Genomic DNA, 25,017 nt, shown 5'->3' with positions numbered 1-25,017 from the left:
AATTGGAAAGCGCGGGGTTAAAATTTCACCTCACAACATAGTCTATGACGCTCTCGGGGTCCAGAAGTGTGACTGTGCAAAATTTTGTGGCTGTAGCTGCGACGCCTCCAACACTTTTCCTTTTGCTTTTTCCCCATTATGTAGATAGGGGCAAAATTGTTTGGTGAATTGGAAAGCACGGGGTTAAAATTTCACCTCACAACATAGCCTATGACGCTCTCAGGGTCCAGACGTGTGACTGTGCAAAATTTTGTGGCTGTAGCTACGACGCCTCCAACACTTTTCCTTTCACTTTTTTCCCCATTATGTATATAGGGGCAAAATTGTTTGGCGAATTGGAATGCGCGGGGTTAAAATTTCGCCTCACAACATAGCCTATGACGCTCTGGGGGTCCAGACGTGTGACTGTGCAAAATTTTGTGGCTGTAGCTGCGACGGTGCAGATGCCAATCCCGTACATACACACATACACACACACACACACACACACACATACACACATTCAGCTTTATATATTAGATTTAATGGACAATATAGAGATCTATCCAGTTGCTTAGGTAGAGGCCGATGAGTCCCGGTGAAAAAATTTGACCTGGGCCCCCACCTGCATATTTGTCAGATGTATGGTCCCTTGTAGCATTCCAGATCCTGTGAAGACATATGTGTTTGCCCCCTCATGTACAGTGTCCCCATCTTGTAATAAAGTCCCCAATTCTTCATAAAATAATAGCACCCATCCTGGCCCCTTACCGTAATAATGTCCCCATTCTAACCCATTCCTGTAATAATGTTCTCCATCCTTGACCTCATTCAGTAATAATATCCATCATCTTGATATAAAGTCTATATCCTTGGCCTCTTCCAGGTATAATGTCTTCCATCCTGGGCCCTTTCCTGGTAAAATGTCTCCCTTTCCCGGTATAATGTCCTCAATCTTTTGCCTCTTCCTGGTATAATGTCATCCATCCTGGGCCCTTTCCTGATATAATGTCTCCCTTTCCTGGTATAATGTCCTCAATCCTTTGACTCTTCCTGGTATAATGTCCTAAACCATTCCTGTAATAACGTTCCTCATCCTAGACCTCATTCAGTAATAATATCCACCATCTTGATATAAAGTCTTTATCCTTGGCCCCTTCCTGGTATAATGTCCTCCATCCTGGGCCTCCTCCAGGTATAATGGTCCTCCATCCTGGGCCTTTTCCTTGTATAATGTCCCCGATCCTTTGCTTCTTCCTGGTATAATGTCCTCCATCCTGGGCCTTTCCTGTTATAATGTCTCCCTTTCCTGGTATAATGTCCCCGACCCTTTGCTTCTTCCTGGTATAATGTCCCCGATCCTTTGCCTCTTCCTGGTATAATGCCCCCCATTCTGGGCTCCTTCCAGTAATTTATATCCCCCATCCCGGTATATTTTTCCAGTAATAATGTCCCTGTTCTACAGCTCTTCTCTAACAAAAGTAAAAAATGAAATAATTCTATTTAAATTCCCCCACTCCCACTACTTGTGACATCTTCCATAGCCGGAGCAGAAGGCGGCAGCTGACTTTAGCGTGAAAGTGACGGGAAGTGCATGCCATCACTAGTATGCGTCACTCAGTGAAGATTTGTGCCGCAGTGAATCCCAGCTCAATGTATGTCTGCAGGGCCCACCTACCCAGGCCTGGTCGCACTCACTGTGACCTCGATCGTTAGGCCCTTGATCTATCTTTCTATATCCAGGCATGTAAACATATCAAAAGGACCTGTCTGTCTAGAGGAAAAAAGTTTAAAAGACATCTGGAGGCTTTTCCATAAATAGATAATATTACTAGATATCTGCTCTAGATTACTGGAGAAGAGGGATGGATCCAGGAGTGGAGTCTAATTGCAGTATTTATTAGGAAGGAACATTGGCTGCAGAACATTGGGTTTACTACAAATAGATAATAGATAACCTATCCACGTAACTATGTGACTTACATCCACAATCTTCAGGTCCTTTGCACTGTTCCGTGCGGAGAAAACACTTGTCCTGTCCGTTTTGGCAGCCTCTGGTGTTATAGACCACCCTGGTACCAATGCCTGAAAAGAATGAGACATGAATTAGTTGTAGGAAAACACTGTACAACTTTTCTCTATAGTCTTCTAGTGGAGGAGAACATCAGATGTCTACAGCTACTAATATATACATTATTCACGGCACCTAATTTACGTATCCAGACCTAGGACCATTTCTTATGAGTAACTCTAGGACTGCACAGATCACAATTATAGGAAACCCCAACATGTTGGACAAATTAGTCCCCGCTAGTCATAAAACTGTGTTATTTCCCTTGTGGTAATGATGAAATCACACGACTGACGATCACAGACACAAGTGACTCCATTATTCCATACGGGAAGATCTACATTTACTCTATTAGTTTGAGAGCCAAGAATAGGGAATACAGGATGGGAGGGGGTAACACATGAAGACTCCGCCATGAAATGTATCATGTAACTTAATAACAATCTCAGCCACTCAATAAAAGTTATATAAGAGCAAATATTCGGTATCTCTAATGAAGCAGAGTCCGACACCCATCATATTACACTGGGTCCTATTAGTGATTGTCAGAAGGTTCTGGTGCCAGATGTGAAATGTTGTAAGTGAAGGTTAGATCTTAATTGTGAGTTACTTACCGCATGTTTTTGAGCACGGACCAAAGATCAGGTGATTAGTGTTGCCTAGAAATGAAAAGTAGACATTAAAGAAGATATCTGCTGACAAAATCAGAAGTGAGATGTATTTCCTATACCTCCCTTTTATTACATGTAGAAGTTATTGTATCCAGCCCGCAGTATTACACCTCTATATCTTATCTATATATTATTTGATTAAACACTTGTATCAGTCCTGGCCATGTATTTAGCATTTGTTCCCTTATGACCTTTGACGTACATGTACGTCATAGGTCGTGTCCTTGTCTTTAATGCCCTTCCCATGTCAAGCCTGCATGTCTCCCAGTAGTTAATGGCTGATTCATGTGATTTTAACAGTTGTGGGTGGAGTAGTGCTCCGCCGATGGGTGTTAACCTGTTTAATGCCGCTATGAATCTCTGATATTTGCATTTCACATGTGCCGTGGGGGGGTCATATCAGAAGCTGATCGGAATACCCGTGACATGATTGTGGGGTGACGATGGGTTGCCATGACAGCTGGGGGTCTGCTGAAGATGCCGTGCTTGTTGTGAGGATCCTCTTGTGAAAGTCAGCCTGTAGCTGGCGTTCATAGGAGAACGTGGTTTGGGCTATACATGGCAGTGTTTATCCACTGTTATGTATAGCACAATCAACCAGACAATCGCAGCTTCAAGTCCCTAAAGAGGACTATTGAGTAGAGTAAAAATGCAGTAAAAAATGAAAAAAGGTCATTAAAAATTAAACACTTAAAAAAAATAATTCTAAATACACTTTTGTTATCGCTGCATTTTTAAAAGTTCAATCTATCAAAATCTAAAATAAATTTTATGCTGTAAACAGCATAAATGAGAAAAAAAATTCAAAATTACCAGAATAAAAATTTTTGGCAGCCGCAACATTGCAATAAAAAGTGACCAAAACATTGAATCAACCCCAAAAGGGAATCTGTAAAAATGTCAACTCAGGGGGGCAAAAACGAAGCCTTCACCCAGCCTAATGGGGTAAAAGCACTTACCTGCTGGGATCGTATGCTTGGGCCAGGAATCATGGCGGCGGATGATGACAGGCGCGCCTTCCACAGATGCTAATAGCACACTCACGATTAAAAGAAATCGAAAGAGCATTTCAGCCTGGAGAAATATCGCTTAATGTGTAATACACAGTGAGCTTCTCCAGACAAAGCCTCTTCCTGCAGCGTCGCTGCCTTATAACCACACATTCCGTGATGTCACATTGGACAACACAAGAAGCGGAACACGAGGAGCGGAACACGGGTCAGATAACGGCAACCACTAAACATGGAGCAGCTCCATCAATCTATATATGATTAGTATAATATTAATGGACAAGGACCAAGCCGCGTTAGAGGGAATTATGAATGTATGGGGGCCGCATAGAGAGACATTATTCATGTGTTGGGGCACAGGGAGACATTACTACTACTGGGCCACATAGGGTGACAATATTAACTCATGATGAACACATGGGACACAGATGAGTGCCACATAGGGGCCAATATTAATGTATGGGGGCAGCATAGGGGGACATTATTACTATATGGGGGCCAGAAAAAGGGACAAAATTACTGTATATGGGTCACATAGGAGGAAATGATTAAAAATTAAAATCGCCAAAGTAAAATTTTTGGCAGCCGCAACCTTACAATAAAAGGCGATCAAAACATTGAATCGACCCCAAAATGGTAACAGTAAGGCTATGTGCACAAGTTCAGGATTTCTCGCAGAAAATTCCTGAGAAAAACCTGACATTTTCTGCAAGAAATCCGCATGCGCTTTTGCCACGTTTTTGGTGCGTTTTTGATGCGTTTTTTACTGGACATTTCCCAATGCATTTTGTAGTGGGAAATCCGCAAAAAAAACGCAAAATTAATGAACATGCTGCGTTTTTTACCGCGATGCATTTTTTTTGCGGAAAAAAACGCATCTTGTGCACAAAACATGCGGAATTCATTCTAAATGATAGGATGCTTATTGTATGCTGTTTTTTGCAGTTTTATAGCGTTTTTATCGGGAAAAAATACAAAAAAACAGCAACGTGTGCACACAGCCTAACAATGTCAACTCAGGGCGCAAAAAGTAAGCCTTGACCCAGCCTAATGAGGTTTACCCCATAATATGTGAATATTTGGAAAAGTACTTACCTGCTGGGATTGTAGGCTTTGGCGAGGAATCATGGCGGCGGATGATGACAGGCGCGCCTTCCACAGATGCTAATAGCACACTCGCGATTAAAAGAAATCGAAAGAGCATTTCAGCCTGGAGAAATATCGCTTAATGTGTAATACACAGTGAGCTTCTTCAGACAAAGCCTCTTTCTGCAGCGTCGCTGCCTTATAACCACACATTCCGTGATGTCACAATGGACAACACAAGGAGCGGATGATGTCATCAATCTATATATGATTAATATAATATTAATGGACAAGGACCAAGCCGCGTTAGAGGATATTATGAATGTATGGGGGCCGCATAGAGAGACATTATTCATGTGTTGGGGCACAGGGAGACATTACTACTACTGGGCCACCTAGGGTGACAATATTAACTCATGATGAACACATGGGGGACAGTTTTACCAGATGAGTGCCACATAGGGGCCAATATTAATGTATGGGGGCAGCATAGGGGGACATTATTACTATATGGGAGCCAGATAAGGGGACAATATTACGGAATATGGGTCACATAGGAGGAAATGATTAATATATTAGAGGCACATAGAGGGACATTATTTTTTTTTTATTTAATTGTTTCTTGTATGTGGTAGTATTGGTACACTGTGTGCAAAACTATTAAAGGGGTTGTCAGGGACTTTAACACTGATGGGATATCCTTACATAGTAACATAGTTATTAAGGTTGAAGGAAGACTTTAAGTACATCTAGTTCAACCCATAGCCTAACCTTACATGCTTTAACATGTTGACCCAGAGGAAGGCAAAAAAATCCCATGTGGCAAAGAGTAAGATCCACATTGGGGAAAAAAATTCCTTCCCAACTCCACATACAGCAATTCATAGTTTCACTGTTCTTACAGTAAAGAATCCGCGTCTGTTATTATGCTTAAACCTTCTTTCCTCCAGACGCAGAGGATGCCCCCTTGTCCCTGTCTCAGGTCTATGATTAAAAAGATCATCAGAAAGGTCTTTGAACTGTCCCCTCATATATTTATACATTAAAATAAGATCACCACTTAGCCTTCGTTTTTCCAAACTAAATAGCCCCAAGTGTAATAACCTATCTTGGTATTGCAGACCTCCGAGTCCTCTAATAACCTTGATCGCTCTTCTCTGCACCCGCTCCAGTTCAGCTATGTCTTTCTTATACACAGGAGGCCAGAACAGTACACAATATTCTAAGTGTGGTCGCACTAGTGACTTGTATACAGGTAAAATTATGTTCTCCTCATGAGCATCTATGCCTCTTTTAATGCATCCCATTATTTTATTTGCCTTTGTAGCAGCTGCCTGACACTGGCCACTAATTGTGAGTTTGTCATCCACCCATACACCCAGGTCTTTTTCATTGACAGTTTTGCCCTGAGGTTTAGAATTAAGCACATAATTATACATCTTATTACTTCTACCCAAGTGCATGATCCTAAATTTATCCCCATTAAAGCTCATTTGCCATTTATCAGCCCAAGCTTCCAGTTTACATAAATCATCCTGTAATATAAAATTGTCCTCCTCTGTATTGATTACCCTGAAGAGTTTAGTGACATCTGCAAATATTGAAATTCTGCTCTGTATGCCCCCTACAAGGTCATTAATAAATATGCTAAAAAGAAGAGGTCCCAATACTGACCCCTTTTGTACTCCACTGCTAACCGTGACCCAGTCCGAGTGTGCTCCATTATTAACCACCCTGTTGTGAATTCTGTTGTCAAACTCCCTCCTGTGGTCGTGAATGGTACTTCGGCGACTTCTGTCTATGGGCTCCCTCTGGTGGCTTTGAGTGAAGCTGCTGCTTCTGAGGTTCTTTACACAGGTGACGTGGGTTATCTTTTGGTTGGCTGCTCTATTTAACTCCTCTCAGATCGTTACTCCATGCCAGCTGTCAATGTTTTTGCATTCGTTCAGTTCGCTCCTGGATCTCTCTGGTGACCTGCCTTCTCCTGCAGAAGCTAAGTTCCTTATAGTCTTATTTTGTTCTCTGTTTTCTTGTCCAGCAGGTTTTCATGATTTTCTCTTGCTAGGTGGAAGCTCTGGGATGCAGAGTGGCCCCTCCGCACTGTGAGTCGGTGTGGAGGTCTTTTTTGCACACTCTGCGTGGTCTTTTGTAGGGTTTTGTGCTGATCGCAAAGTTACCTTTCCTATCCTCTGTCTATTTAGTAAGTCTGGCCTCCCTTTGCTGAAACCTGTTTCATCTCTGCGTTTGTGACTTTCATCTTACTCACAGTCAATATATGTGGGGGGCTTCCTTTACCTTTGGGGAATTTCTCTGAGGCAAGGTAGGCTTTATTTTCTATCTCTAGGGCTAGATAGTTCTTAGGCTGTGACGAGGCGCCTAGGTCTGGTCAGGAGCGCTCCACGGCTATTTTTAGTGTGTGATAGGATTAGGGCTTGCGGTCAGCAGAGCTCCCACATCCCAGAGCTCGTCCTGTATGAGGTTTAATTATCAGGTCAATCCGGGTGCTCCTAACCACCAGGTCATAACAGTACAGCTGGCCCAAAGTATTAATGCATCTCAATAGAGGGATAAGAGAACTTCTGAGACCATTTTTTTTTCTTTGCACTGTGTTTTGTCTTTCTTTTCCCCTAGACCTTTGGGTGGTTCAGGACACAGGTGTAGATATGGACATTCAAGGTCTGTCCTCTTGTGTGGATCATCTCACTGCAAGGGTACAAAACATTCAAGATTTTGTGGTTCAGAATCCTATGTCAGAGCCTAGAATTCCTATTCCTGACTTATTTTCTGGGGATAGATCTAGGTTCTTGAATTTCAAAAATAATTGTAAACTGTTTCTAGCTTTGAAACCCCGCTCCTCTGGTGACCCCGTTCAACAGGTAAAAATCATTATTTCTTTGTTACGTGGTGACCCTCAAGACTGGGCATTTTCCCTTGCGCCAGGAGATCCTGCATTGCGTGATGTTGATGCGTTTTTTCTGGCGCTTGGATTGCTTTATGATGAACCAAATTCAGTGGATCAGGCAGAGAAAATCTTGCTGGCTTTGTGTCAGGGAAGGGATGAAGCGGAGGTGTACTGTCAGAAGTTTAGAAAGTGGTCTGTGCTTACTCAGTGGAATGAATGTGCCCTGGCGGCAATTTTCAGAAAGGGTCTTTCTGAAGCCCTTAAGGATGTCATGGTGGGATTTCCCACGCCTGCTGGTCTGAATGAGTCTATGTCTTTGGCCATTCAGATCGATCGGCGCATGCGTGAGCGCAAAGCTGTGCACCATATGGCGGTATTCTCTGAGCATAGGCCTGAGCCTATGCAGTGTGATAGGACTTTGACCAGAGCTGAACGGCAAGAACACAGACGTCGGAATGGGCTGTGTTTTTACTGTGGTGAATCCACTCATGCTATCTCCGATTGTCCTAAGCGCACTAAGCGGTTCGCTAGGTCTGCCACCATTGGTACGGTACAGTCTAAATTTCTTTTGTCCGTTACTCTGATTTGCTCTCTGTCGTCCTATTCTGTAATGGCATTTGTGGATTCAGGCGCTGCCCTGAATTTGATGGACTTGGAGTTTGCCAGGCGCTGTGATTTTTTCTTGGAGCCCATGCAGTATCCTATTCCATTGAGAGGAATTGATGCTACGCCTTTGGCCAAGAATAAGCCTCAGTACTGGACTCAATTGACCATGTGCATGGCTCCTGCACATTAGGAGGATATTCGCTTTTTGGTGTTGCATAATCTGCATGGTGTGGTCGTTTTGGGTTTGCCATGGCTACAGGTCCATAATCCAGTGTTGGATTGGAAATCTATGTCTGTGTCCAGCTGGGGTTGTCAGGGGGTACATGGTGATGTTCCATTGCTGTCAATTTCGCCTTCCACTCCTTCTGAAGTCCCTGAGTTTTTATCAGATTACCGGGATGTATTTGAAGAGCCCAAATCTGGTGCCCTACCTCCTCATAGGGATTGCGACTGTGCTATTAATTTGATTCCTGGTAGTAAGTTTCCTAAGGGCCGTCTGTTTAATTTATCTGTGCCAGAGCACGCCGCTATGCAGAGTTATATAAAGGAATCCTTGGAGAAGGGTTATATTCGTCCGTCGTCGTCACCATTGGGAGCAGGGTTCTTTTTTGTGGCCAAGAAGGATGGTTCTTTGAGACCTTGTATTGATTACCGCCTTCTTAATAAGAACACAGTCAAATTTCAGTATCCTTTGCCGCTGCTGTCTGATTTATTTGCTCGGATTAAGGGGGCTAGTTGGTTCACCAAGATAGATCTTCGTGGTGCGTATTATCTTGTGCGAATTAAACAGGGTGATGAATGGAAAACGGCATTTAATTCGCCCGAGGGCCATTTTGAGTACCTGGTTATGCCATTCGGGCTTTCTAATGCTCCATCTGTGTTTCAGTCCTTTATGCATGACATCTTCCGAGAGTACCTGGATAGATTCATGATTGTATATTTGGATGACATTTTGGTCTTTTCGGATGATTGGGAGTCTCATGTGAAGCAGGTCAGAATGGTGTTCCAGGTCCTTCGTGCGAATTCCTTGTTTGTGAAGGGGTCAAAGTGTCTCTTTGGAGTTCAGAAGGTTTCATTTTTGGGTTTCATTTTTTCCCCTTCTACTATCGAGATGGACCCTGTTAAAGTTCAGGCCATTTACGATTGGACTCAGCCGACATCTGTGAAGAGCTTACAGAAGTTCCTGGGCTTTGCTAATTTTTATCGTCGCTTCATCGCTAATTTTTCCAGTATTGCTAAACCGTTGACTGATTTGACCAAGAAAGGTGCTGATGTGGTCAATTGGTCCTCTGCGGCTGTAGAGGCTTTTCAGGAGTTGAAGCGTTGTTTTGCTTTTGCCCCTGTGTTTTGCTGCTGTTTTTTCTAATTTTTGGAGGATCTCTGAATCCTCTTTTTGTGCTTTTGCTGTTTAGAGATAGGACTCATAAGCGTGAGGACCCTTGACGTGGGTTATGAGCTTGCGTATTTTGGCCAGAATATAAACCAATACCTCACATAATATTTTTTTTATGTGTTTTTTGCACTTTTTTTCGGGGTGTAGTTGGGCCCATTTTCTGCTTGTAAACTGTGGTGTCTGTGCACATGGGGTGCATTTGGATAGCGCTGGGCAGGCCCGCCTGATCTAATAGAAGGGTGTCACTACTAGGCCTGCCTGGATGCTGTGCATCTCCATTGTGTGAACAGCGCCACATACAAGTTTTTATGTGCAGCTATGTGCCAAGCAGCCACCGCCTCCATTAGTTTGGTAGCTGGTGAGTGGCTGCGTCATCGGTTATGCTGCACCTGTGTTTCTATTTTACCACATGGGTCCACTGCATCCTGTTAGTGCATTTGTTTGGAGGCCTAGGCAGGTAAGAACCTCTGCCGTGTTTTGCTGCTGTTTTTTCTAATTTTTGGAGGATCTCTGAATCCTCTTTTTGTGCTTTTGCTGTTTAGAGATAGGACTCATAAGCGTGAGGACCCTTGACGTGGGTTATGAGCTTGCGTATTTTGGCCAGAATATAAACCAATACCTCACATAATATTTTTTTTATGTGTTTTTTGCACTTTTTTTCGGGGTGCAGTTGGGCCCATTTTCTGCCTGTAAACTGTGGTGTCTGTGCACATGGGGTGCATTTGGATAGCGCTGGGCAGGCCCGCCTGATCTAATAGAAGGGTGTCGCTACTAGGCCTGCCTGGATGCTGTGCATCTCCATTGTGTGAACAGCGCCACATACAAGTTTTTATGTGCAGCTATGTGCCAAGCAGCCACCCCCTCCATTAGTTTGGTAGCTGGTGAGTGGCTGCGTCATCGGTTATGCTGCACCTGTGTTTCTATTTTACCACATGGGTCCACTGCATCCTGTTAGTGCATTTGTTTGGAGGCCTAGGCAGGTAAGAACCTCTGCCGTGTTTTGCTGCTGTTTTTTCTAATTTTTGGAGGATCTCTGAATCCTCGTTTTGTGCTTTTGCTGTTTAGAGATAGGACTCATAAGCGTGAGGACCCTTGACGTGGGTTATGAGCTTGCGTATTTTGGCCAGAATATAAACCAATACCTCACATAATATTTTTTTTATGTGTTTTTTGCACTTTTTTTCGGGGTGCAGTTGGGCCCATTTTCTGCCTGTAAACTGTGGTGTCTGTGCACATGGGGTGCATTTGGATAGCGCTGGGCAGGCCCGCCTGATCTAATAGAAGGGTGTCGCTACTAGGCCTGCCTGGATGCTGTGCATCTCCATTGTGTGAACAGCGCCACATACAAGTTTTTATGTGCAGCTATGTGCCAAGCAGCCACCCCCTCCATTAGTTTGGTAGCTGGTGAGTGGCTGCGTCATCGGTTATGCTGCACCTGTGTTTCTATTTTACCACATGGGTCCACTGCATCCTGTTAGTGCATTTGTTTGGAGGCCTAGGCAGGTAAGAACCTCTGCCATGTTTTGCTGCTGTTTTTTCTAATTTTTGGAGGATCTCTGAATCCTCGTTTTGTGCTTTTGCTGTTTAGAGATAGGACTCATAAGCGTGAGGACCCTTGACGTGGGTTATGAGCTTGCGTATTTTGGCCAGAATATAAACCAATACCTCACATAATATTTTTTTTATGTGTTTTTTGCACTTTTTTTCGGGGTGCAGTTGGGCCCATTTTCTGCTTGTAAACTGTGGTGTCTGTGCACATGGGGTGCATTTGGATAGCGCTGGGCAGGCCCGCCTGATCTAATAGAAGGGTGTCGCTACTAGGCCTGCCTGGATGCTGTGCATCTCCATTGTGTGAACAACGCCACATACAAGTTTTTATGTGCAGCTATGTGCCAAGCAGCCACCCCCTCCATTAGTTTGGTAGCTGGTGAGTGGCTGCGTCATCGGTTATGCTGCACCTGTGTTTCGATTTTACCACATGGGTCCACTGCATCCTGTTAGTGCATTTGTTTGGAGGCCTAGGCAGGTAAGAACCTCTGCGGTGTTTTGCTGCTGTTTTTTCTAATTTTTGGAGGATCTCTGAATCCTCTTTTTGTGCTTTTGCTGTTTAGAGACCCTGTGTTGTGCCAGCCAGATGTTTCGCTCCCTTTTCAGGTTGAGGTTGATGCTTCTGAAATTGGAGCAGGGGCTGTTTTGTCGCAAAGAAGTTCTGATGGCTCGGTGATGAAACCCTGTGCCTTCTTTTCTAGAAAATTCTCGCCTGCTGAGCGCAATTATGATGTGGGCAATCGCGAGTTGTTGGCCATGAAGTGGGCATTCGAGGAGTGGCGACATTGGCTTGAAGGAGCTAAACATCGTGTGGTGGTCTTGACGGATCACAAGAATTTGACTTATCTCGAGTCTGCCAAACGGTTGAATCCTAGACAGGCTCGATGGTCGCTCTTTTTCTCCCGTTTTGATTTTGTGGTTTCATACCTTCCGGGATCTAAGAATGTGAAGGCTGACGCCCTGTCAAGGAGTTTTGTGCCTGACTCTCCGGGTGTTCCGGAGCCGGCGGGTATTCTTAAAGAAGGGGTAATTTTGTCTGCCATTTCCCCTGATTTGCGGCGTGTGCTGCAAAAGTTTCAGGCTGATAGACCTGACCGTTGTCCTACGGAGAAACTGTTTGTTCCTGATAGATGGACTAGTAGAGTTATCTCTGAGGTTCATTGTTCGGTGTTGGCTGGTCATCCTGGAATCTTTGGTACCAGAGATTTGGTGGCTAGATCCTTTTGGTGGCCTTCTTTGTCACGGGATGTGCGTTCTTTTGTGCAGTCCTGTGGGACTTGTGCTCGGGCTAAACCCTGCTGTTCTCGTGCCAGTGGGTTGCTTTTGCCCTTGCCGATCCCGAAGAGGCCCTGGACGCATATTTCCATGGATTTTATTTCTGATCTCCCTGTTTCTCAAAAGATGTCGGTCATTTGGGTGGTTTGTGATCGCTTCTCTAAGATGGTCCATTTGGTACCCTTGTCTAAATTGCCTTCCTCCTCTAATTTGGTGCCATTGTTTTTCCAGCATGTGGTTCGTTTGCATGGCATTCCAGAAAACATCGTCTCGGACAGAGGTTCCCAGATTGTTTCGAGGTTTTGGCGGTCCTTTTGCGCTAAGATGGGCATTGATTTGTCTTTTTCTTCGGCTTTCCATCCTCAGACTAATGGCCAAACCGAACGAACTAATCAGACTTTGGAGACATATCTGAGATGCTTTGTTTCTGCTGATCAGGATGATTGTGTGTCCTTCTTGCCTTTGGCTGAGTTCGCCCTTAATAATAGGGCCAGCTCGGCTACTTTAGTTTCTCCTTTTTTCTGTAATTCTGGTTTCCATCCTCGTTTCTCTTCAGGGCAGGTTGAGCCTTCGGACTGTCCTGGTGTGGATGCGGTGGTGGACAGGTTGCAGCAGATTTGGACTCATGTGGTGGACAATTTGACATTGTCCCAGGAGAAGGCTCAACGTTTCGCTAACCCCCGGCGTTGTGTTGGTCCCCGACTTTGTGTTGGGGATTTGGTTTGGTTGTCATCTCGTCACGTTCCTATGAAGGTTTCCTCTCCTAAGTTTAAGCCTCGTTTCATTGGACCATATAAGATTTCCTAAGTTCTTAATCCTGTGTCATTTCGTTTGGATCTTCCAGCTTCTTTTGCCATCCATAATGTGTTCCATAGGTCGTTGTTGCGGAGATACGTGGCGCCTATGGTTCCCTCCGTTGATCCTCCTGCCCCGGTGTTGGTCGAGGGGGAGTTGGAGTATGTGGTGGAGAAGATTTTGGATTCTCGTGTTTTGAGACGGAAACTCCAGTACCTGGTCAAGTGGAAGGGTTATGGTCAGGAAGATAATTCCTGGGTTTTTGCCTCTGATGTTCATGCTGCCGATCTGGTTCATGCCTTTCATTTGGCTCATCCTGATCGGCCTGGGGGCTCTGGTGAGGGTTCGGTGACCCCTCCTCAAGGGGGGGTACTGTTGTGAATTCTGTTGTCGAACTCCCTCCTGTGGTCGTGAATGGTACTTCGGCGACTTCTGTCTATGGGCTCCCTCTGGTGGCTTTGAGTGAAGCTGCTGCTTCTGAGGTTCTTTACACAGGTGACGTGGGTTATCCTTTGGTTGGCTGCTCTATTTAACTCCTCTCAGATCGTTACTCCATGCCAGCTGTCAATGTTTTTGCATTCGTTCAGTTCGCTCCTGGATCTCTCTGGTGACCTGCCTTCTCCTGCAGAAGCTAAGTTCCTTATAGTCTTATTTTGTTCTCTGTTTTCTTGTCCAGCTGGTTTTCATGATTTTGTCTTGCTAGCTGGAAGCTCTGGGATGCAGAGTGGCCCCTCCGCACTGTGAGTCGGTGTGGAGGTCTTTTTTGCACACTCTGCGTGGTCTTTTGTAGGGTTTTGTGCTGATCGCAAAGTTACCTTTCCTATCCTCTGTCTATTTAGTAAGTCTGGCCTCCCTTTGCTGAAACCTGTTTCATCTCTGCGTTTGTGACTTTCATCTTACTCACAGTCAATATATGTGGGGGGCTTCCTTTACCTTTGGGGAATTTGTCTGAGGCAAGGTAGGCTTTATTTTCCATCTCTAGGGCTAGATAGTTCTTAGGCTGTGACGAGGTGCCTAGGTCTGGTCAGGAGCGCTCCACGGCTATTTTTAGTGTGTGTGATAGGATTAGGGCTTGCGGTCAGCAGAGCTCCCACATCCCAGAGCTCGTCCTGTATGAGGTTTAATTATCAGGTCATTTCGGGTGCTCATAACCACCAGGTCATAACACCACCCTTTATTTCCTATCCCTGAGCCAGCTCTTAATCCACTTACACATATTTTCCCCTATCCCCATTATTCTCATTTTATGTATCAACCTTTTGTGTGGCACCGTATCAAAAGCTTTTGAAAAGTCCATATACACTACGTCCACTGGGTTCCCTTGGTCTAATCCGGAACTTACCTCTTCATGGAAGCTGATCAGATTAGTCTGACATGAATGGTCCCTAGTAAACCCGTGCTGATACTGGGTCATGAGGTTATTCCTCTTCAGATACTCCAGCATAGCATCCCTTAGAATGCCCTCCAGGATTTTACCCACAGTAGAGGTTAAGCTTACTGGCCTATAGTTACCGAGTTCAGTTTTTGTCCCCTTTTTGAATATTGGCACCACATTTGCTATACGCCAGTCCTGTGGTACAGACCCTGTTATTATGGAATCTTTAAAGATTAAAAATAATGGTCTATCAATGACTGTACTTAGTTCCTACAGTACTAGGGGGTGTATCCCATCTGGGCCCGGAGATTTGTCAATTTTAGTGATTTTTAGACGCTGCCGTACTTCCTGCTGGGTTAAGCAGGTGACATTTAATTGGGAATTTTCGTTATCACTAGTCATTTTGTCTGCCATGGGATTTTCTTGTGTAAATACTAATGAAAAAAAGTCATTTAGCATATTGGCCTTTTCCTCATCCTTATCCACCATTTCACCCAGACTATTTTTAAGGGGGCCAACACTATCATTTTTTAGTTTCTTACTATTTATGCAGTTAAAAAATATTTTGGGATTATTTTTACTCTCTCTGGCAATGAGTCTCTCTGTCTCAGTTTTTGCTGCCTTGACTTGCGTTTTACAGAATTTATTTAGTTTTCTGTCTTTATTTAATGCCTCATCACCACCTACTTCCTTTAATTCCCTAATGCTTTCTTTTTGTCACTTATTGCGCTCCTTACAGCTCTATTTAGCCATATTGGTTTCCTCCTATTTCTAGTATGTGTATTCCCATATGGTATATACTGTGCACAGGTCCTATCCAGGATGCTAATAAACGTCTCCCATTTTCCCCTATTGGACAAACAATCAGTAGATTTGGTTTCCAGTACCATCTCTATGCTGATGACACCCAATTATACACTTCTTCTCCTGATATCACGCCGGCCTTTTTAGAAAACACCAGTGATTGTCTTACCGCTGTCTCTAACATCATGTCCTCCCTCTATCTGAAACTGAACCTGTCAAAAACTGAACTCCTCGTGTTTTATTCCTCTACTAACCTACCTTTGCCTGACATTGCCATCTCCGTGTGTGGTTCCACCATTACTCCAAAGCAACATGCCCGCTGCCTTTGGGGTCATACTTGATTCCGAGCTTTCATTCACCCCCCACATCCGATCACTGCCTCATTCTTCTTATCTGTATCTCAAAAACATTTCTAGAATTCGCCCTTTTCTTACTTTCGACTCTGCAAAAACTCTCACTGTTTCATTCATTCATTCTCATCTGGACTATTGTAACTCTATACTATTCGGCCTCCCTCTTACCAAACTCTCCCCTCTCCAATCTGTCCTGAATGCTGCTGCTGCCAGGATCATATTCCTCACCAACCGTTACACCGATGCCTCTACCTTGTGCCAATCATTACACTGGATACCCATCCACTCCAGAATCCAGTACAAAACTACTACCCTCATCCACAAAGCACTCCATGGCTCAGCACCACTCTACATATCCTCTCTGGTCTCAGTCTACCACCCTACCCGTGCCCTCCGCTCCACTAATGACATCAGGTTAGCATCCTTAATAATCAAAACCTCCCATTCCCGTCTCCAAGACTTTACACGTGCTGCGCCGATTCTTTGGAATGCACTACCCAGGTTAACACGATTAATCCCCAGTCCCCACAGTTTTAAGCATGCCCTAAAAACTCATTTGTTCAGATTGGCCTACCGCCTCAACGCATTAACCTAACTATCCCTGTGTGGCCCATTCAAAAAAAAAAAAAACTTAAACCATAATCAGGTTCCTCGCATCATGTTCTCATACACTTTATGCAGTTAATAGCCTCTGTGCCTGTACTGCTACATACTTAGGCAGTGAACTGTTTCATGAAGCTTTACATGAACACCTGAGTCTTACACTATGGCTGGTCCGAATAACTAAAGCAATTGTTACCATCCACCTCTCCTGTCTCCCCTTTTTCCTCATAGTTTGGAAGCTTACGAGCAGGGCCCTCATTCCTCTTGGTATCTATTTTGAACTGTGATTTCTGTTATGCTGTAATGTCTATTGTCTGTACAAGTCCCCTCTATAATGTGTAAAGCACTGCGGAATATGTTGGCGCTATATGAATAAAATAATTATTTTTATTTGTGTATTTTTATGTCTCAGGATATCGTCCCAGTTAATTGCACTAAGATCATCTCTCAACCATTGGAAATTTGTCCTCCTGAAGTTTAGTGACCTTGTAACCCCTCTACTGCACATCTTATTAAAGGATGCATGAAAACTTATTATTTTGTGATCACTATTCCCCAAGTGACCTCCATCCCTTATATTTGCTATGCGGTCTGGCCTGTTGGTTAATATTAGGTCTAGCAGTGCTCACCTTCTTGTTGGGTCCTGAACCAGCTGTGAAAGGTAATTGTCTCTCATAGTTGTCAAAAACCTTTTCTGGAACTGCAGGTTTCTGTTCCCTTATCTATTTCAGGGTAGTTGAAGTCCCCATAATAATGACTTCTCCTGAGTCGCAGTTTCATCTATTTGCTTTACGAGGATATTCTTTGTTGCTTCTATGATTTTTGGAGACTTATAACTAACCCCTTTCAGTAATTTATTATTTTTTCCCCCTTCCCTTATCTCCACCCACAGGGACTCTACATTTTCATTAGATTCACCTATATTATCACGCAGGATGGGTTTTAAGGATGATTTTACATGTAAACACACACCTCCTCCTCTCTTATCCATTAGGATGAGTCATCAATGTCTTATCCTTGGGGGTGCATCACCTGGTACACCCGCAGATCAGCTGTTCCTCGCGTCAGTTAAGGAGCCAAGGGGTAACGCTCCTCCTTGTGGAGAGTGACATGTTCAGCATGCCAAGATGAGGAGACTGTTAAGCCGCAATGTTCCTCTGGGAAATATGCAAATTGTCTCTTCAGAGAGGAAGAGAACTAGAACTTTAGTGCCATTTATAGAAAGTAGCCATCCTAAAAGTCCATGTTGACCCTTTGGGAACTGCACAGCTCCATGAACTGTATAGTGGCCACAGCAGAGTACTGCACATCCACCAGCAATTCAAGGACAGATGTGCAGTACCCGGCCGTGACCACTTTTCCATCAACAGAGCTGTGCAGCTCCGAAATGAGTACCGTAGTTCCAGTTGCCGAGCTGTAATGTGACTAAAAGTAGATGACATGCACATCCGGCCACATCAACATAAAAAATGTAGATACTTTATTGATATACACAGAACAACACAGAATAATTTAAAAGACATTTAAAAGTCAAAAAGACACAAATGCTCGCAAAGGGGCTGTGACTTGCCTTTCCTTCTACCACAAAAAATAAAGATGAAAAATACTAGAGGCTCTTGTCCAGAGATTTGTGAAAATAACACTATGATCAGCACCAAACTGTATGTACTCTATAAGCTCAACAAAGTAGTACACCCCTCATAAACTAAAATATAGATATAGGTGTGACATGTAATCATGCAGATTCTCACTTATAATCCATCAAAATAAAGGTGATGGGCTCAGTGTCTCCTATGTGGTAAATGTAAACTCAAGCCATTAAATCATCCAGACATTTAAAAGGCAACATGAGGCCCGACACATAAGATATTTCCACTTGCAGGACTGAATCATAAATTAATCCTTCAGGCCAGAGGCGTAGCTAGGATTTTGGTTCAGGGGGGCTAAATTTCTGAGGGCCCCTAACCAGGTAACCTTGATTAAAACTGGGTGATGTACCCTAACAGTGGAGGAGAACCTCAGCAGATGACAGCGCTGTTACTGAAGATAATCTCTATATTAAGACCAATATTGATATTACAGCCATAGGGTCAGTGGTAGATACCAGTCCTACAGAACATATAAGACATCACAGCACAATTACAGATAATGACTTACCGCTGGAATCGTTCATTTTTCCCATCTGGCCCAGACCGACATGATAACTTCTTCCAGCCACGACTCGGCTGTAGAGAATACAACAAAGACACATTTCACTTCTCACATTCCAGCCCCATCACCATCTATTCCCAACCTGCACAAACTCCTCATCCTGCTGATACCCCAATACTGAGCCGCTGCTGTATGTGTCCCTATTACTGCCCCTGCTGTGTGGTTCTCTGTGCCTTCTAAATTCTAAAGCACCCCTCTATAATATAGTAATGCCGGATGCAAGTACCCTAGAAAACAGTGCCCACATTTTGCCCCCTAAAAAGTAATAATGCCATGTGTGCCCCTTTGATAGTTACAGTAACCTGAGTTCCCCTATAACCATAAGTGCCCACTTTACATTTAATGATGTCCCGAGTCTCCCCCTTGTACAGCTTCCCTATACACAGTATGATGCTCTCTTATACACAGTATAATTCCTGTATAGTACCACCCCCACAGTATACTGACCCCTTAGTAGCCCCCAAATTGTTTGATGGCTCCAACACTGTATGATGGCCCCCTCACTGTAACCTGCACACTGTATGACGGCCCCTCACTGTAATCTCCACACTGTGTGATGGCCCCTTACTGTAATCTCCACACTGTATGATGGCCCCTAGATCACCTCTATATAGTATAATGCACCAGATAGTCCTAAATATAGTAAAATGCACTCCCCATAGGCCTACTCTATGTTGTATAATGCACCCCCATAAGCAGACTCTATAGCACAAGGCAGCACCCCCATAGGCAGACCTTGTAGTATAAGGCAGCACCCCAGAGGCAGACCTTGCAGTATAAGGCAGCAACCTCCATAGGCAGACCATGTAGTATAAGGCAGAACCCATAGGCAGACTTTAATATAAGGCAGCACCCCCATAAGCATTCCCTTCTCACCATCTAGAGAGCGTCTGTGCTGTTATGATCCGGTGACCTTGGAGCCGCATGGAACTTTCTCTGGAGTTGGTGGAAACTATACTGACCGCATATCCTGAACTTATCACAGCAACTAGAAGTAGCCGTGGGGTGTGCCTAACAAATCCTAGACACCTCGACACAGCCGGAGGACTAAATACCCCTATAGATGAAAATAGGAACACTACCTTGCCTCAGAGCAGAACCCCAAAGGATAGGCAGCCCCCACAAATATTGACTGTGAGTAGTAGAGGAAAGACACACGCAGGCAGGAAACAGGATTTAGCAAAAGAGGCCACTCTAGCTAAAATAGGAAAGGATAGGATAGTATACTAAGCAGTCAGTATTAAAACCCTTCCAAAAATATCCACAGCAGAAAGTACAAAAAACTCCACCATCTAACTAAAGATGTGGAGCGTAGATCTGCAACTCAAGAGAATCCAGCAAGACAGAGAAAAACACTGACTCAATCTAAGCTGGACAAGAGAAAACAAATGAATAGCACAGAATTATTAAGCACACAGCATGTGTGCCACAGAAACAAAAACCAGACACTTATCTTTGCTGAAATGGCAGCAAGGCTGGAGGAACTAGACAAAGATCCAAAACCTCCCAGAACCATGGACAACTGGCAAGGACTAATGAATCCTGCACACCTAAATATCCCAGTCAGAACTGCAATCAGCAGACACACCTGGCCAGGACTGCGACTCAGGGACAACTGCATTCCCACCTACAACCACTGGAGGGAACCCAAAAGCAGAATTCACAACACTGTGCACACAGCGGTAAGCATTGCGGATACTATCTCAGTACGCGCCTTGTGTTATTTTCTCATATCTGCTCTGCAGCACTTCATAGCATGGCATAGTGTGTCTTTTTTATTTCCCATTTGGGCTGCACCTGGCTTTGTGCCGAATCTTACTTGTTACGCTTGCCGCTCTTCGCAGATTACAGCCATAACTATAAGCATATTTCACTCGCGATGTGGATATTGTTGTAAGCGCTCTCTATATGTCAACTTATACGCACTATTTATTATATAGAGCCCTGTAGCATAGTACAGCGTGTATTGAGTTTACGCCCACCTGGGCTGTATCCAGCTATATATTGGAATTACCTGCCTCTCTTGCCGCTGTTTACAAACTATAGCCACAACCATAAAATTTAACCCCTGTGTCAGCGTTTTATACATAACTGCTATGACATAACATTGTGCTGTGGTTATTAAGGCTGGGCTCTATATTACTGCATGACGTGCACTTATTCTTATATGTATCCGCCGCACTATTTATGTTGCTCTTAAAGGGCTGAAGTTATATGATAATTACGGTATATCTTGATATATAACTACTGTTAAAACTTTGTTATTGGCCTGCTGTGTGCACATTACCATATACTGCATATCCTGAAACCTTATCATATCTTATGTGTTTTTAAAAAAATATTTGTTTAAATAAATTTCTACTTTTTTCTATATAATATGATTCGAGTCACTCCTCTATTTTGCTCCTGAGTCCTATAGTATCTATGGGGTCTGAATCGCTCTTCATGTGTTGGGCTACTACTTAGTACCCCCAATATTATGCACCTGGATTCGTTTGTATATCTGTAGTATAAGGCAGCACCCCCCATAGGCAGACTCTGCAGTATAAGGCAGCACCCCCAATAGGCAGACTTTGCAGTATAAGGCAGCACCCCATAGGCAGACCCTGTAGTATAAGGCAGCACCCAACAGCACCCTCATAGGCAGACACTGTAGTATAAGGCAGCACCCCCATAGGCAGACCCTGTGGTATAAGGCAGCACCCTCATAGGCAGACCCTGTAGTATAAGTGCCATTAAAGAAAAAAACAATAAATAAAGACTTCTCTTTGTCCTTGTTTCCACGGTGCTCTGAGCACTTACTCATCTCTTGACGGCGGGTGCGAGGTAGTGACATGATCGTGCCCGCTGTCAGTGTCGACAACGTCAGACAATAACAGGGGAATCATTTTAGAAGGCGCGTAGCGCTCCTTATCTCATCAATGCGGTCGGCTGTATTGGCTAAATGCCGATACAGCTGACCTTGCTATGACGGGTGGGGGCCCACTGCTGGCATCGGGCCTTCCCCCTCGCCTGCTCAGGGGCCCCACAGTGGCCAGCGGTAGAGCATGGAGATCGATTCTCCCTGCTCTGCCGCAGAATTCAACTGTATTGGCACGTTACGGTTACAGTAGCGTAGCTCAGGGTGGGCCCCCTCAGAGCATGGGTCCTGGGGCGATGGCCCCCTCTGCCCCCCAGTAGCTACGCTACTGCTTCAGATGCTTCACAAGAACTGAAGCAATGTGGAAGGAAAAAATTAACATTTAACTTTTTCACAAAGACCCAAACCTTTTTTTACTTTCACAAGGGCATCAGGACAAATGGACCCCAAAATCTGTTTTGCAATTTCTCCTGAGTATGTTGATACCCCATATGTGGGGGAATACTACAGGGTGGCCCATTTATATGGATACACCTAAATAAAATGGGAGTGGTTGGTGATATCAACTTCCTGTTTGTGGCACATTAGTATATGGGAGGGGGAAAACTTTTCAAGATGGGTGGTGGCCATGGCGGCTATTTTCAAGTCGGCCATTTTGGATCCAACTTGGGACACATCAAACTTATTGAGAATTTCACAAGAAAAACAATAGTGTGCTTGGTTTTAATGTAACTTTATTCTTTCATGGGTTATTTACAAGTTTATGACCACTTATAAAATGTGTTCAAAGCGCTGCCCATTGTGTTGGATTGTCAATGCAACCCTCTTCTCCCACACTTGACACACTGATAGCAACACCATAGAAGAAATGCTAGCACAGGCTTCCAATATCCGTTGTTACAGATGCTGCACATCTCGTATCTTCACAGCATAGACAATTGCCTTCAGGTGACCCCAAAGATAAAAGTCTAAGGGGGTCAGATTGGGAGACCTTGGTGGCCATTCAACTGTCCCATGACGACCAATCCATATTCCAGGAAACTGTTCATGTAGGAATTTTCAGACCTGACACCCATAATGTGGTGGTGCACCATCTTGCTGGAAAAACTCAGGGAACCTGCCATCTTCAGTGCATGAAGAGGGCAACACATCATCATGTTGCAATTTAAGATATCCAGTGGCATTGGGGTTTCCATTGATGAAGAATGGCCCCAATATCTTTGTACCCCATATACCACACCATACCATCAATTTTTGTATTATAACATTCTTGGAGGGATCTATCCACTGTGGGTTAGTGTCAGGCCAATAGGGATGGTTTTGTTTGTTAACTTCAACATTCGCAAAAATGTTTGCCTCATCACTGAACATAATGTTCTGTGTAAACTGACGGTCCTGTTCCAATTTTTGTTTTGCCCATTCTGCAAATTTAGCGTGCTGATCTGGGTCATCCTCGTTGAGATGCTGAAGCAGCTGGATTTTGTAAGGGTGCCATTTGTGAGTTGCTAATATCCGAAGGGATGTTCGACTGATGCCACTCTCCAGTGACATGCAGCGAGTGCTACCCTGTGGGCTCTTGCTGAATGAAGCTAGGGCAGACACTGATGATTAGTGACAGTTTTCTTGTGTCCACATTTTGGCAAATCCAACACTGAAATTTGGCAAGCAGTTTGCTAACTGTAGCATTGGAGATGGGTGGTCTCGTAGGGTGTCTTGCATTGAAATCTGCTGCAATGACCCAGGTACTGCGTTTGCCAGACATCAACACAATATCTATCCGCTCCTCATGTGTTAAAGAAGTTGTCCACTACTATAATTTTTTTTTTTCATAAATCTTGCTACTATGTGCCACTGAAAACATCTACTGTGTTTATTTTAGCAATATTACCTGTTATCATGCTGTAGCAGCACATCTTCAGTGCTGGATTCAGCTCTCATGGGGTTAATCGACAACTTCCTTTCTCCTGAGTTATTGTGCTCTAATACTACAAGTTCCATGATGCTTTGCACTGCCACTAAGCCCGAACCTAGCACACCCACTCCAAAAACACAACCAAACCCCTCCCTCCTCTCCCTCCTCTCTCTTCAAAAAGATTTGTGATGTCATTTCTGTCCAACTTCTCTTTTACATTTGTCCAACCCACACTCTATTACACACAGAGATAGATAGATATTAGATAGATAGATATTAGATAGATAAATATTAGATAAATAGATAGATATTAGATAGATAGATATTAGATAGATAGGCACCCAGGACTATTCCTAAAATTGCTGGGGAGCGGAATAGGAGGCAAAACATATGATGTCATCCGAAGCTCCTACACAGAGAACAGTTGCAGTGTGAAGGTCAACGGAAGGAGGACAGCCTATTTCCAACAAAGTCGAGGAGTGAGACAGGGCTGCAGCCTCAGTCCAACGCTCTTTCACATCTACATCAATGAGCTGGCAGTGGCCCTAGAGTCCTCCTCAGCACCAGGACTCACCCTCCATGACACCCAGGTGAAATTTCTGCTGTATGCAGATGACCTCGTGCTGTTATCACCAACTGAGAAAGGCCTCCAAGATCATCTGAAAATCCTAGAGACCTTCAGCAGCACATGGGCACTGCCAATCAACGAGAAAAAAACTAATATCATGGTGTTCCAGAAAAGAAAGCAGAAACCCACTGGCAATCCTACCTTTATGATAGACAACCGTCCACTTACTGAAACCAACAGGTACACCTACCTGGGCCTAGAACTCAGCCAGTCAGAGAGCTTCAAGCAAGCCATAGAGTCACTAAAAGACAAGGCATCCAAAGCCTTCTATGCCATCAGAAGGCGTCTGTACCACCTCAAGGCACCAGTAACCGTATGGCTAAAAATTTTTGACTCCATCATTGCCCCAATTCTTCTATACGGTAGTGAGGTCTGGGGCCCAGTCTCATACCCAAACTGGTCAAAGTGGGACGCTGGGCCGACAGAAATATTCCACCTAGAGTTCTGCAAGCATCTTCTCCAAGTCCATCGGAGCACATCAAATAGCGCCTGCCGAGCAGAGCTGGGCAGATTCCCACTACACATCGCAATAAAGAAGAAGGCGCTGTCATTCAAGGCTCATCTACAAAGTAGCAGTCCCAGCTCCTACCATCACAAAGCCTTCCTACACCAGGAAGCCTCAGGAAGCCTCCCAAGTAAAAGTACCCAAAGCCAGTCTGACCAAGCCATCAACCTCCATGGCCTGACAAAAGGTGAAATCCAGAAAATGGTACACAAAGTCAAAGAAGAATATCTCAGCATCTGGAGGAACGACATAAACAAATCCCAGAAACTGACAATATACCGGAATCTACAGAGGGAGTACAAACTGGCCCCATATCTAGAGAAACTAGAAAACCCCAAAGATCGACAGATCCTGAGCCGGTACAGACTGAGCGCCCACAGCCTACTCATCGAATCCGGGCGGCACCGACAGAACTACAAGCCTCGAGAGA

General features: G+C 44.2%; 1 long non-coding RNA gene across 1 annotated transcript; it reads right to left on the bottom strand.

The window, feature by feature from the left end:
* Window positions 1-1,984: 1,984 nt before the first annotated feature.
* Window positions 1,985-18,686, bottom strand: LOC138680707 (uncharacterized). Its single transcript, XR_011321742.1, has 3 exons — window positions 18,629-18,686; window positions 2,665-2,709; window positions 1,985-2,064 (listed from the first exon to the last, which is right to left on the bottom strand). It is a non-coding gene; the product is annotated as an uncharacterized lncRNA (long non-coding RNA).
* Between the last annotated feature and the right edge of the window lie 6,331 nt (window positions 18,687-25,017).

This window comes from Ranitomeya imitator, chromosome 5 (assembly GCF_032444005.1).
Source record: "Ranitomeya imitator isolate aRanImi1 chromosome 5, aRanImi1.pri, whole genome shotgun sequence".
Lineage (NCBI taxonomy): Eukaryota > Metazoa > Chordata > Amphibia > Anura > Dendrobatidae > Ranitomeya > Ranitomeya imitator.
The sequence above is the reverse complement of the archived record's forward strand: the minus strand, read 5'-3'. Positions and strand labels throughout refer to the sequence as shown.